This window comes from Lissotriton vulgaris, chromosome 11, assembly GCF_964263255.1.
Source record: "Lissotriton vulgaris chromosome 11, aLisVul1.2, whole genome shotgun sequence".
In the NCBI taxonomy this organism is placed as follows: domain Eukaryota; kingdom Metazoa; phylum Chordata; class Amphibia; order Caudata; family Salamandridae; genus Lissotriton; species Lissotriton vulgaris.
The window spans coordinates 165,457,177-165,469,995 of record NC_141699.1 but is presented as its reverse complement, the minus strand read 5'-3'; the positions used below and the strand labels follow the sequence as shown (position 1 = coordinate 165,469,995).

Here is a 12,819-nt window from a genome sequence, read left to right as displayed (position 1 = left end):
TCACCAGTGAATTCTTGGCACAAGGGGATGAATGGGCTTTTTATGTATCACACATTAAGCATGCAATCAACTCTATTATTATAAAAATCTGACAGATTTCCTACTCAAACACCTTTTTATTTTATGAATTTTTCCGTAAACATACATGATTAGTTTGTTCACAATCTTGTGAAATAGGCTATAATAATAATAGCCTCAGCTATAAAAACAGGAAATGATAGCTGGCGAAGATACCAAGTGCTATATTTACATCTATTACAACAGCAAATGTGTGCTGTTTTGTACAGTAATAAATTGCCATCAAACAACATTTTGTTTAAATTTCACTCTGCTGCTGTAATTGATTTATTTGCCTTATTTCCGTCCTCCTCTAAACGAGAGTCCTATTTCAGGTACTGAAAACAATTCAGTAAAGGGGTGTGGGGGAGGGGAGGGGCGACCTGAGCAACAACAAGCATTTTCAAAGCGAATTGGCCGTGCCTTTTGGATTTGTCAATGCAGCAATATTGGCTATGCCGATGGAAACATCATTGGTAACAAAAAAGGTAAAAATGGTTTTTGCCACTGTTGAACACCATCAGCAAAAAAATAGAGCAATGATGTTTACGTGTGCACGTGACAACCCATATGCGCACATTTCTGGACATATGTGTCATGATGCTATGGTGCCCAACGGATGACGTTTATGCACATGTGCATACACGCATACACACGGGTACATCAGGACGCAGCAGCAGTTGTGTCTTTTTTTTAATTTACTGTTCCAAGATGGAAGGTGCCCTTGGAGTAATACATTGGAAAATGACTCCCCGTTTGTTGTCGGCATCGTGATCGCCGGGATGACGTTGCGGTAGCTCCCTCGTGCACTGACGTCAGTTCTTTACACAACATTCCACGCCAGAAGCGCGGAGCCATGCAAAATACTGACCATTGGTGCACAAAACTAGGGCCCTGAAAGGGAGTCCCTTACCCTAGAAGTCAGTTCACAGAACGGGGAGCATGGGTGGGGCGGTAAGGAATCTATAACTAATATATGTCTCCTATAGATATATTGTTCCCAAGGTAAGTAACTTGTCCATCTGCAAGAGACAATTAGTTATAGATTCCTTACCTTAGAATAGATACCCCAGCAATACCAACCCCGGAGGTGGGTCTGCGACCTAAGCTCACACCAGAAAGTCCTAGAGAACTGAACGGCCAAAGAAGCCGTCTCTCCGGACTTGGCTGTCCAAGCAGTAGTGTTTCGTGAACATGTGCAGAGATGCACACGTGGCTGCCTGGCAGATGTCACTGAGGGGGACACCACGTCCCAAAGCAGTAGTGGCTGCCGTCGCCCTGGTACAATGGGCATGCAGTCCAACCAGAGGTTCCTTCTTTGCCAAGGAATAACAAATTTTGATGCAAAGAACAACCCACGGAGAGATGGTTTGTTTTTGCACGACCCGACCTTTCTTGGCGCCCACATAGACAACAAAGAGCTGGTCATCCACCCGGAACTGTTTTGTGCGATCCAGATAGAAACAAAGGGCATGTTTTGGATCCAGGCGGTGGAACCTCTCCTCCTCCTTTGAAGGATGGGGGAGGTGAAGAAGGTGGGCAAAGTGATGGTCTGTCCAATGCGGAAAGAGGAAACCACTTAGGGGAGGAAAGAAGGTCGAGCTCTAAGGACAACCTTGTCTGGATGAACAGCAAGGAGGCTTAGAAGACAGACTCTTAAGCTCACTCAACCTGCGAGCAGAGGTGTTGGCAATCAGAAAAGCAGTTTTTCAAGTTAGAAGTCTGGGAGGACAATTTTGTAGCGGCTCGAAAAGGCGCGCACATAAGGTAAGTCAAAACAAGGTTCAAGTCCTACTGGGGCATTATGAAAGGAATAGGAGGAAAGAGATGAGTAATGTTCTAAAGGAACCTATTTACTATAGGGGAGTTGAAAAGAGAAGGCTGATCAGGAAGCCGAAGAAAGGCTGAAATAGCCGATAGATAGCCTAAGAGTGCCCAGAGCAGAGCCCTGCTGGGCCAAGAAAAGGAGGAACAAAAGAACCTCAGAAAGAGGAGCAGAAAGGGGATCCACAGCCTTTGCTGTGCACCATGCCACAAATTTGTCTACAGGCGTATACCGTTTTAGTGGCGGAATGCCTGTCTGCCAAGAGACCATTACAGACTTTGGGAAGAAGGTCGAAAGCTGTCAACTGTTGCCGCTCAATCTCCATGCAAGGAGGTGGAGGCTGGACAGGTTCGGGTGGAGGCCCGTCCCCTGCTGCTGTGACAGAAGATCCTCCCGAAGAGGCAGTCTGATCGGAAAATCGATGGCCATGAGTAAGAGCTCGGGATACCAGACTCTTCGTGCCCAATCGGAGCCACAAGGATGACTTGGGCCCGGTCGCGCTTGATCTTCAGCACTCTGAGCAGAAATGGTATGGGTGGAAAGGTGTATAGAAAACTGCAACTCCACTTGCGACAAAAAGTGTCGCCTTGGAAATTCCAACACGCAGAACTGCTGACATTGCACGTTCTCTTCGGTGGTGAATAGATCTAACCAAGGCTCTCCCTACTACTGAAAGAGACCTTGCACCACCTCCGAGTTAAGACGCCATTCGCGATCCATCATGCACCTGCGGCTAAGTTTGTCCGCCCAGGCATTCAGAGAACCTGCCAGGTATTGAACCACCACAGATATGCACTGATGTTCCATCCATGTCCAAAGGCGGAGAGCCTCTTGACATAGGGTCCACGACCCCACCCGCCTTGTTTGTTGCAGTACCACATGGCGGTGGTGTTGCCCATGAACACCTGCACTACTCTTTCCCAGGCAGAAGGAAGGAATGCCTTTAGTGCAAGACAAATCGCCCAGAGCTCCAGGAGGTTGATGTGGATCCCAGACTCCGCTGGAGACCAGATGCCTCTGATCTCCACCTCTTCCATGTGGCGGCCCCATCCCAGAAACAATGCATCTATCACCACTGTGAACTCTGGTTGGGGAAGGGAGAAGGATCTGCTGCTGACCCAATCCTGGTTCGTTAGCCACCACTGCAATTGGTGTGCAGTGCCCTCTGAGATCTGGACACAATCTGAAAGATTCCCCTGATGCTGTGCCCATTGGAACTTCAGGTCCCAATGCAGAGCCCACATATGCCACCTGGCATTATCCACCAGCAGGAGGCCATGAGGCCCAGCAGCCTCAGGGTCATTCTGACTGAAACCCGGGATAGAGGTTGAAACATTGGTATAATAGCCTGAATATCCCAGACTCGCTGCTCCGGAGGATAGGCCCTAAACTGCGCTGTGTTCAGAACTGCTCTGATGAAAAGGAGCTTCTGAGAGGGAATCAGGTGTGACGTTGGCACATTGATAGTGAACTTCAGCGAATGCAGGAGGTCCACCATAGTCTGGGAAACGACAGCCTGGGGCGAGCCCGCCTTCAACAGCCAGTCGTCGAGATAGGGGAAGAGTGGAACCCCTGATATGCGCAGATGATCTGCGACCACCGCCATCACTTTTGTAAACACCCGAAGGGCACTGGTAAGGCCAAAGAGGAGCACGGTGAACTGAATGTCTTGTGGCCTTCCTCCTCACACTCTCACTAACTGCTTTGTGTATACTCCATTTCTCCTCCACCTTACACTCCAAACATTCTATTACATCATAGGGCAGGAACTGGATGAAATGCTTCAGCAGAGAACAGAACTTAAAGCGCCATTGAGAATATTGAAATCCTCTAGGCTTTGTGCCGGCACAGAAGTGCTCTCAAATGCCTACTAAAAGAAACTTTTGATGAGGCTTGCCCTTTAAAGGCTGTGTGTAAGTCATGTAGGCTGACCTCTTGAGTGGGGGGTGCAGAATGAGAAAAACCTTTTTTAATGTCATCTGTCCTTACTTTCTCCCTGCAAATGTCTCTCATTGTGAGTCCAAGTTTCATGTGACAAAATAAACAGGATCGTGAGATGGATAAAAGGGTGGCGCTGTGCTCTTCCACAGAGCTTTCTCTTCATTACATTAGGCAGCCGAACCTCTGACCTGTAAATCGTGTCTAATGCACATTATACAAACAGGAGGGGCCAAGAGTATGGATTTCAGGCACAGATGATGGATGGTTCAGCCATATCAGATGAAGGCATTAATATCCTCTTTTAAAGTATTTTGCTCCAACCGCTGCCAAACAAGCAAAAACATTACTTACTTAACAGATCAAGAAGCATTCTAAAAATGTCAGTGCCAAATCTGGAGCTGTATGCACTTGTCTCAAATTGAACAACCTACTAATTTGGTCAATTAATAAATCATGGGCGGAAGATGCACCGTCTGCCAACAGGACCATAATGCGGTTGTCTGTCCTGCAAACTGATAAATGATGTTGTTATTGGTTTCTTTTCTTTTTCTTAAAGAGTGCCCTTATGCTGAATATGAATAACACGCTTAATACACGCATGGAAGAAAACAGGAGTGTGTCCTGCCACGACATCCTCTTAACTGGACCACCTGGTGAATGTGAAACCCATAAATATAAAGGGAAGGTTGAAGATCACACATCTTGTCTGGTGCTGTCAGAAATCTGTGCACACAGTATCACTGTGTGCAATAGCTTGAAGGCCTACCTTAACGTTGTCCACAGAAATCAATATTGTTTACAAAATGATACCTCTCATTTCCATAAGATGCAGTGGGAGGGCGTGTGTCCCCTCCACCTGATTGGGTTTTATTTATGGGGTTCCCTGTGCCTAGAACCCTCTCAGCTCCTCTTCGTCTCTTCATTTTTTCTATTAGCAAGGCACAGGGCTTGTGCTTTAGCATCCCTATCCTTTCTGTTGTTACGCTGGCAAAAAGACCTATTGTATGCAATATAAAATAAGAGTAGGCTTTGTGCTCACCCCTTGCTCATGATTAAATGTCTTTCTTCTCTGTATCTCTTCTCTGCTCCAGATTCAATGGCTTTCCTTCTTCTTCCTGTGTTTCGCCATGTTATGATGGAATGAGTTGTATCTTTCCACTGCGTTATTAACTTGAATTGATGTCCCAGTGTGTGCCTCGTCCTCCCCCTCTCCTTTCAGGCCCCACGCTCTCTTCAAAATCTGTTAGCACCATCAGCGCCCACTTGCCTCCCACCTCCTTCGCATTATATTGGCAGGCAACCATCTTTAAATAGATTTTAATCTACTGCTAGATGGCTACCAGTATGCAAGAGTGATTTTGGAATGTTTTTCCTAAAATAAAATAAAAACCTATTCCGAGATGACTGATATGTATGTGCATGCACATGAAGCGGCCATCTTTGAATGTTTTTTTTCATTTGTTTAAAAAGTCAAAACGGTCCAAGATGGCTGCAGTGTTTCACAGAGCAATCTTCTGCACTTACTTTTAAAAAACAAAAAAATTAAAGATGGCTGCTGTGCATTTGCATGCATCTGGAGCGACCACCATTTAATGTTTTTTTTTTAAACAAAAGAAAATAATTTCACAATGATAAATTTGTACACGGGTGCATGGTGGTGAGCTTTAAATGTTTTTTCTTTACCCCCTCCCATGCGCCACGGTTTCGTGTGCTTATGACGAGCTGAGCTCGTCACGGCCGTTAGAACGCTCAGGTGCGGGGATAATTCCCCTGCTGTGCTGAGCGTTCTATTGAAACGGGTGTGGCCGTGACGAGCTCAGCTCGTTATGAGGACACGAGAATCGTGGCTCATGACGAGCTGAGCTCGTCATGAGAACCGGGGCGCTGTGCGCGCCCCCCCTCCCCCTAGCACAGCAGGGGAATCAGGCCAACAGCCAAGGGGTTAAAAAGAAACATTCCTAGGTGGTGCCTGCCTATGCACGGCCATCAGCGGTAGCCAAGAATCTATATGAATAAAGAAAGGAATGACAAAGCAAACAGGTGTCATGGGCAAATATTAATAACTATGCCAATTTTAGTTTGTAGCTTACTGTTTCCATGCATTCTAAAGCAGCCCTTCACCGCCTGTCCTATTTACTGGCGAGAAAAGCTATGTTATGCTACTCCCACCCAACCACAGCAGTTATTATGCCACTTTCTAATGACTAAATATTTTCCTTGTATTTTTTTGCAAACGTTATACAATAGGAAATCATTAATAAAACAAGCATTTACAATGCAACGGTTTTGCCTTTGGAAAACTTAGAGCTATTGGCAATGTAAATGACAATGCCATTTATTTATCTGTTTTCAAAACCAACACATAAATACAAATGTTGTCATTTACAATGCCAATAGCTCAAACTTTTCCAAAGGCGAAACCGTTGCATTGTAAATGCTTGTTTTGATGCTCTGGTTGCTCAGTGTGCTGGCCGATATTTACACGGCCATGCAAAGACATCCTGTGTGGCTATTCATGCCTTGTAAATATGGCCCCTTTCAAGCATTGCTCTGCGTGAAAGGGAGATTTCATGGGTGTTGCTGTGGGTGTTTCCACGCAACACCCATGGATTCTGACACAATCTCAGAGTTGCAGGGTTATGTAAACCTAAGAATGTGTCAGATTCTAACGCCTCCACAGGGGAGACATAAAAGTGATGCAACAAGGAGCAATACCTTAATTTCTCCTTGTTTTTTCCTCTTTCAATGTGTGCTGCATTCTGCAGCATGCATATAAGAAGGAAAATGATAGCAATTATTGTTTTTGTGCAGGATGGTGGCCCTTCCTGCCCAAAAACAATCATCCTTGCAATGCATGAAACCTTGCCCCATGGTGCAAGGGTGTGTGCGTTGGTGCTAGGCAGCCTATTGTGCGCCAGTGCAGAGGAAAGTATTGTTGTAAACATGACACATCCCTGCACTTTACTAATGACGCACCTGATCACAACATTATGGCTTGCAGTACCGCGCTGCATCATCTTGTAAATATGGTCCTCTGTTGTATATGTTTGTAGTGTGGTGTTGTACATCCCTCCGACGCCCATGAGTTGTGGGTTGCACTCTACAAAAGTAAGAAATTCAAGAAATAAATCTAGTTAAGCTCAAAACCATGAGCAGAGCCAAGATTATGCTGGCCAGACAATGTTATAAGGACTTTAGAGCAGTAATCCAAATCCTTCGAAAACAAAATAAAACTCATAAGTAGTCCTCTAGAGGCGGCCAATATACATTACTAGAACTATAAAATACAGCCTGAAGTGACAAGGCAATCACAATACACAAGAGCAATCAATGCTGTAAACTGCCCATGTTATTGTTCTGGGTTTAGGTTTCACACCACGTTTAGGTCCAGGCGGCGCTTAAGAGAACAAAGAGCTGAGGGAATGTTTTGCTTGGTGACACAACAGGTGGAAACCTTGGTGATAGGGCAGCGAACATTAGTATCTTTCTTACAGTGGGTTCATAATTGCAGGCTTGTTAGATAAAATACACGCAGGCTTGTTAGAGTGAATGTTAGAAGTTCCACGTGTACTAACAGAAGCAATCAATTACTATTTAAAATGGCTTTGGAAACATGTCATTCGGCGTGTATTCAGCACTTTACCAAACACTACCTAACATTATTGCATGACGAAATAATGTCAACGTAGAAGTAAACAAATGACACGTTTGTATTTTCGCTTTGTAAGTCAATCAGACGAGTTATGAAAAAAAACGATTCTCGTTCTGTAGTTAAAAAAATATTTGTTTGCATAATCAAGCAGATTGCGATTACTATCACTGGCTGTCCTTCAACAAAAGAAGTGGCATTTTACGCCTGCCGTATATATTGACGTATTCATTGAAAGCGCATGGGTCGAAAGTTGTAAATGTTGCTTGCTATCATACTATTTTATCATACTATTATCAAGTGACGCACCTTGTAATTACAAATTGAGGATGTTCTGTAGGAAGATAAGAGACCGCGGCTGAGGTCAGCATAGTAGCACGTGGGTCTCGTGTGCGGGAGACTCAGCCCTTCATCCTTTATGGGTCGGCAGAAAGAGTATAATATAGTTGGGTAAATTGTAATTTACAGAGTTGCCGTGAGTGAAAACGTAATGGTGGTGGCAAATACTTTCTTAACACAAATTACCATAGGCTATGTATTTTATACATGTGTAGTTAATGCAATTTAATGCTATACCACAAAAGCATTTCAATACAGCAACATGCAGCGTCTAACTTTCTCGTACCTTGTTAACGATGTCTGGCAGCATGTCACCGATGTTCTTTCTGTGTTTTTGTTTTTTAAGAACTATTGCCTTCCATATTTCATTTTAAGAAGCTTAACCCCAGCCGTCCGTTCCGGTCTCTTAAAATTCAGAGCACAGGAAGTGCGTGACCTCTGCCCCCGCCGCCACAAGTCAGGTCTTCTCCGCTGTAGACGCAGTGGGGGAGTTTTCATACATGTCACCTGTTTACTTGGGAGTGGAGACAAGAGTTCACGGAGCTGTTCATTGCGTGTTCCAGTCACCGCACCGGAGCGCACAGCCCTGACAAGGGTCAGACCTCGGTAAGATTTCTGTTGGTCCCGTGCAGTCACAATGGGTTCCTACAAAGAAACCGAACACTCTCCCCACCCACAATGCCGAGTCAAATGATGCCTGACGCTCTGGGCGGAATGGACGCCCTTTCAGTCCCTGTCGGTTCCAACTTGAACACAACCTTGTAGCCTAATAACATGGACGACGAGCTGAGCGCGTATGCTGTCTGGAATGATAAGGGGCTCGCAAAGCCAGTTGCCACAGCCACATCGGTTTTGATGCTAGGATGAGGTAAGCCTGAGACGAAGAACGGTATAATCTAGTGAATACGTATTTTAGTGTAAGTTTGCTTCTAAAAAAAATGTACCATCACCACCAAATGCTGTCTTTTTGTTTGATAGCAAATTGAAAAGAAAAGAAACAAGTCAGGTCCCGGGCCGGCCAGCCAATCACAGCGCGGCCCGGGAATGACGTCACGGGGGTGTCCCAGGCCGGCAGCCAATCACAGCGTGGCCCAGGACAAAGGGGCGGGGCTTAAAAAAGCCCGAGAAACGCCCCCGAATCGCGTTTTCCCCGAGAAAGCGTGATTGACAGCCTCTGTCTCCCAATGGCTAGCCTCCATTTATGGAGCTAGCCAATGAGAGACAGAGGCGGGTCATCAAGCCGACATAGAACTCAAGAGGTTTTTTAGCGCGTGCGCACTACGTGCGCACTTGCAGGCAAAACCTAAAAAAGCAGGTTCCATTTATTTGGTATTAGCTGAAAGCAGAATGTGGATTACTCCTAGGCATTAAAGAAGCATAATGGTTCTAGTAAGGGCAGAAATTCTATTGAGCCTTTGTTGCTCTCTCGTCGCATATCACATTGGCATCAGCTTGGCATTTCCCAAAATGCTTCTAATTTTTAATAAAGAGAATTTGTCTCCGTTAAGCTTGAATTCCAGGCTTTTATTTTTAATGAATAAATGTGTAATGCTCTGAAATATTAGTCTGCTGCTCTCATTAAGCTCTCGTGTATCACTTGCTCCCATGGACTGACACTCTTTCAAGTTACCATCACATCGTCATATGTCCACGTATTTCCAACCCAGGCCAAGAGCAACACCTATGTTTGGATTAGCATCACAATTATGATAACGGCCTCTCATGCCCGTGCATTGTTTCGCATGAACATGTGCCAGCACAGAATGTCAGGTGCCACCATCACAGACCAGGTACTGGCGTTTTTTGCCATGGATCACCATCCTCGGCCACTAATCACCATTAGATACCAGCTCAGAATCCCAGAGATCACATCAACACCTACACCTGCCATGGGAGAGGCTCTGCTGACAAAACAGACTGCCAGAACATATCTACCACAAATTAAGACAGTAACACACAGGAAGACCAGCAATTACCTGCAATGAAACAGCAATCCCTAGTCTGTGAAGTGCAAAGAGCCCCTCCAGGTTCCATAACCCCATCACAGATACACAGTACAGAGGTTACCAGCAAATTAAACCTAAAACACTTGAATGTCACACTCAGGCTGAGTATGGTTTGGGCTTACTGTCACAAGTTGTACAACATGCTTGGAATAGGGAGCAATACCGCACAAAAACAATAAAAAAAACACAAGCAAATACAATGGAACTGCCATGGTCTGTATAAACGTACTGAAATAATAAAGTGGATAGCACTCCTCTTTATAAGAAAAAATATTATTTTAGTACTCCTTCTTTTAACACATGCGTGCTGCAGAGGTGGCACGTTTGTCCACACACCGTGCCTACAATACTGTCAACCTAACTTGAGTGAATGAACCACTCAACCCCTGCGCACTGTTGCTACTGGTGGAAAAATCACACCAGATACATCATCATCTTTTTAATCATCAGTTCATTTTTAAGTAAATTTCAACATATATTGAAAAATCAAAACATTTCACTGCATCAACAACATCTTTCTTGACTGTGTATAGTTTGCTCATTATATTTTCAGATGAAATGTAAAGTGATTGATTGTTGTTTTGTTCATCTGCATGTTTTTCAAACTTGAATCTGATACTAAAAGATAATATCACAAAGTTGCTGATATAAAATGTTCATATTTACAGGCCCCTGAGGAAGAGTCCACATAGGACTCGAAATGCATCGGGCTACATCAACTATACACAGTCAAGAAAGATTTTGTTGATGCAGTGAAATGTTTTGATTTTTCAATATATGTTGAAATTTACTTAAAAATGAACTGATGATTAAAAATCATATTTCCGAATAAGAATGGTGAAATTGGTATATGTGGAAGTTTAGATTGTTGAAATCAGGATTAAAATTCAGAATGATGATGTATCTGGTGTGATTTTTCCACCAGTAGCAACAGTGCGCAGGGGTTGAGTGGTTCATTCACTCAAGTTAGGTTGACTGTATAAACGTACTTCCACAAAGGCTGCAAAGACACGAAATGATATACTCTTTGCCTCATTATACTTCTGCAGGACTGACATCATACACATCTCAATTACCCTTCCTGCTGCATGAGGTTCCATCTTCTATTTTGCTTTCCCTAAGTATTACTGCTATCCCAGGGGGGGGTCGATGACCAAGCAAAGTGTGTGAATCCTTCCCGTCAGTTGCAGAATAGCAAACCCAACAGTAGCCAGGCATCTGCTAGTATCTCTAGGGAAGGGCCTGGCTTGCCATATTCCAAAACACCCGTAGGCCTAGTTTCCTTTCCTCTTCACGTCCTGGCTCACAACGTAATTGTCCAGCAGGATCTCATATCAATCACCAAGTATCGGGAAGGACAGCAATAGCTCACCTTGCACTGCCATCATTTATTTATTTATTTATTTTTATTTTAGGTTTTTATAGAGCGCGTAGTCACCCTCGAGTATCCCAGCGCTAAAACCTCGGACTCCTAAGGAGGGGGCAAAGAGAAGCTGATGATGAATCAGGGGAAAAGTAGGGTTTTGAGGGACTTCCTGAATCGTAGGAGGTTTGGTTCTGCTCTGAGACTCAGGGGGAGCGCGTTCCATTTTTTTGCTGTGTTCATCTGCATATGAAAAGTATTACCCTCATATACCAGATGTGCCAGCAAATGTCTGGTATTATCTTTATGTAACTGTAACATACCAGGGATCTTGAATAACCAAGAGGGGCCCCAGAACAAAGGGGACAAAGAACCGTTTAAACTGTAAAATCAAAATCTCCCCTTGTGAAGCCTATATGTCACACCACGTATGGAACCACCATCAACCATACTCTATTAAAACTGTTTCCTAACCAATCCGAGTACCACATGAATATAGAAAATGCACAAAGCTTTAATGACGTAACACAATGTCAGTGCATGTGGGATCTTCATCCAATATGTATCAACAATTATTTTGAAAAAACGTTTCATATTTAAAAATAAATGCCAAAATATCAAACAATATCCCATAAAAACAACTCCAATGTGGCGCAACTAAAAACACAAAGAGATGAAAATATATAAAAACAAGGCAGAAGAGAATGAGACAACAAGACTATGTTTATTTTGCTTCATGTGGTACTCGTACTTGTTAGGAAAACGGTTTTAATAGAGTATGGTTGATGACTGATTGGCATGTCAGGTGGTTCTATACGTGTTGTGACATATAGGTTTCCAAAGTGGAGGGTTTGATTTGACTGTACATACCAGGAGCCGTGTTACAGAACATGCCCAAGGGGTGCAACGGATATGTGCGCCCGCTTTGCGTGCCCCCGGGACACGTTAGTATTACAGAACGGGCCGTAGACGATTGTGCACCCCCTTTTGTAATACTGAAAGCGATGGCGCACATGTAGCCCCAGCGCTTTCGCATGGCCCCATGCAAATGAGGGAATCTCTTTGCCTCTGCACCGTGTTATAGAGGCGGGCGCAGCGGCAAAGAAGCTGTCAGGGGGCGCACTAAATAGTGGTGCACTGTCAGTGCACTCCCTGTGGAGGGGGAATGGGGGTTCTCTGGACCCCCAGACATCTCCTTGCAGGCAAGTGTAGTCACTCACCGCACCCGCCAGCAAGGGGATATCAAATCCTTTGTTAAGTTAAAATGCAGGGGGGTTGTCGCCTGCACAGAGAAGCACGGAGCATCTTTTAAACAGCTGTTCCGTATTTCTCTTGAGTGCGCTGCACTGGAGGCAGCTAGAGTCCGCAGTTGCCCTGAAGGCATTGCATTCTACATGATAATGGACACTTTCCTGTTTGCACCCGGTGCACCTGCTTAAAGGTGCGCTGTGGCACAAACTGGAAAAGTGCACCCTATTGTAATAGGGCCCCAGGGATCACCATTATATGCCAGGGATGATGAATCACTAGTATAAATCACATACTCCCATTACTATCAGGGATCGCCATCATACACTAAGTATTGCTTTCTTATGGCAGCCATTCTACTCTGCGCCTTGTATTACATATGCCTGGGATT

The 12,819-nt window shown here is 44.5% G+C and overlaps 1 protein-coding gene across 1 annotated transcript in view; it reads right to left on the bottom strand.

The window, feature by feature from the left end:
• The window catches only part of CUX2 (cut like homeobox 2), an 853,070-nt gene that overhangs the window by 289,736 nt on the left and 550,515 nt on the right, over positions 1–12,819 (bottom strand). The gene's annotated exons all lie outside the window — the stretch shown is intronic.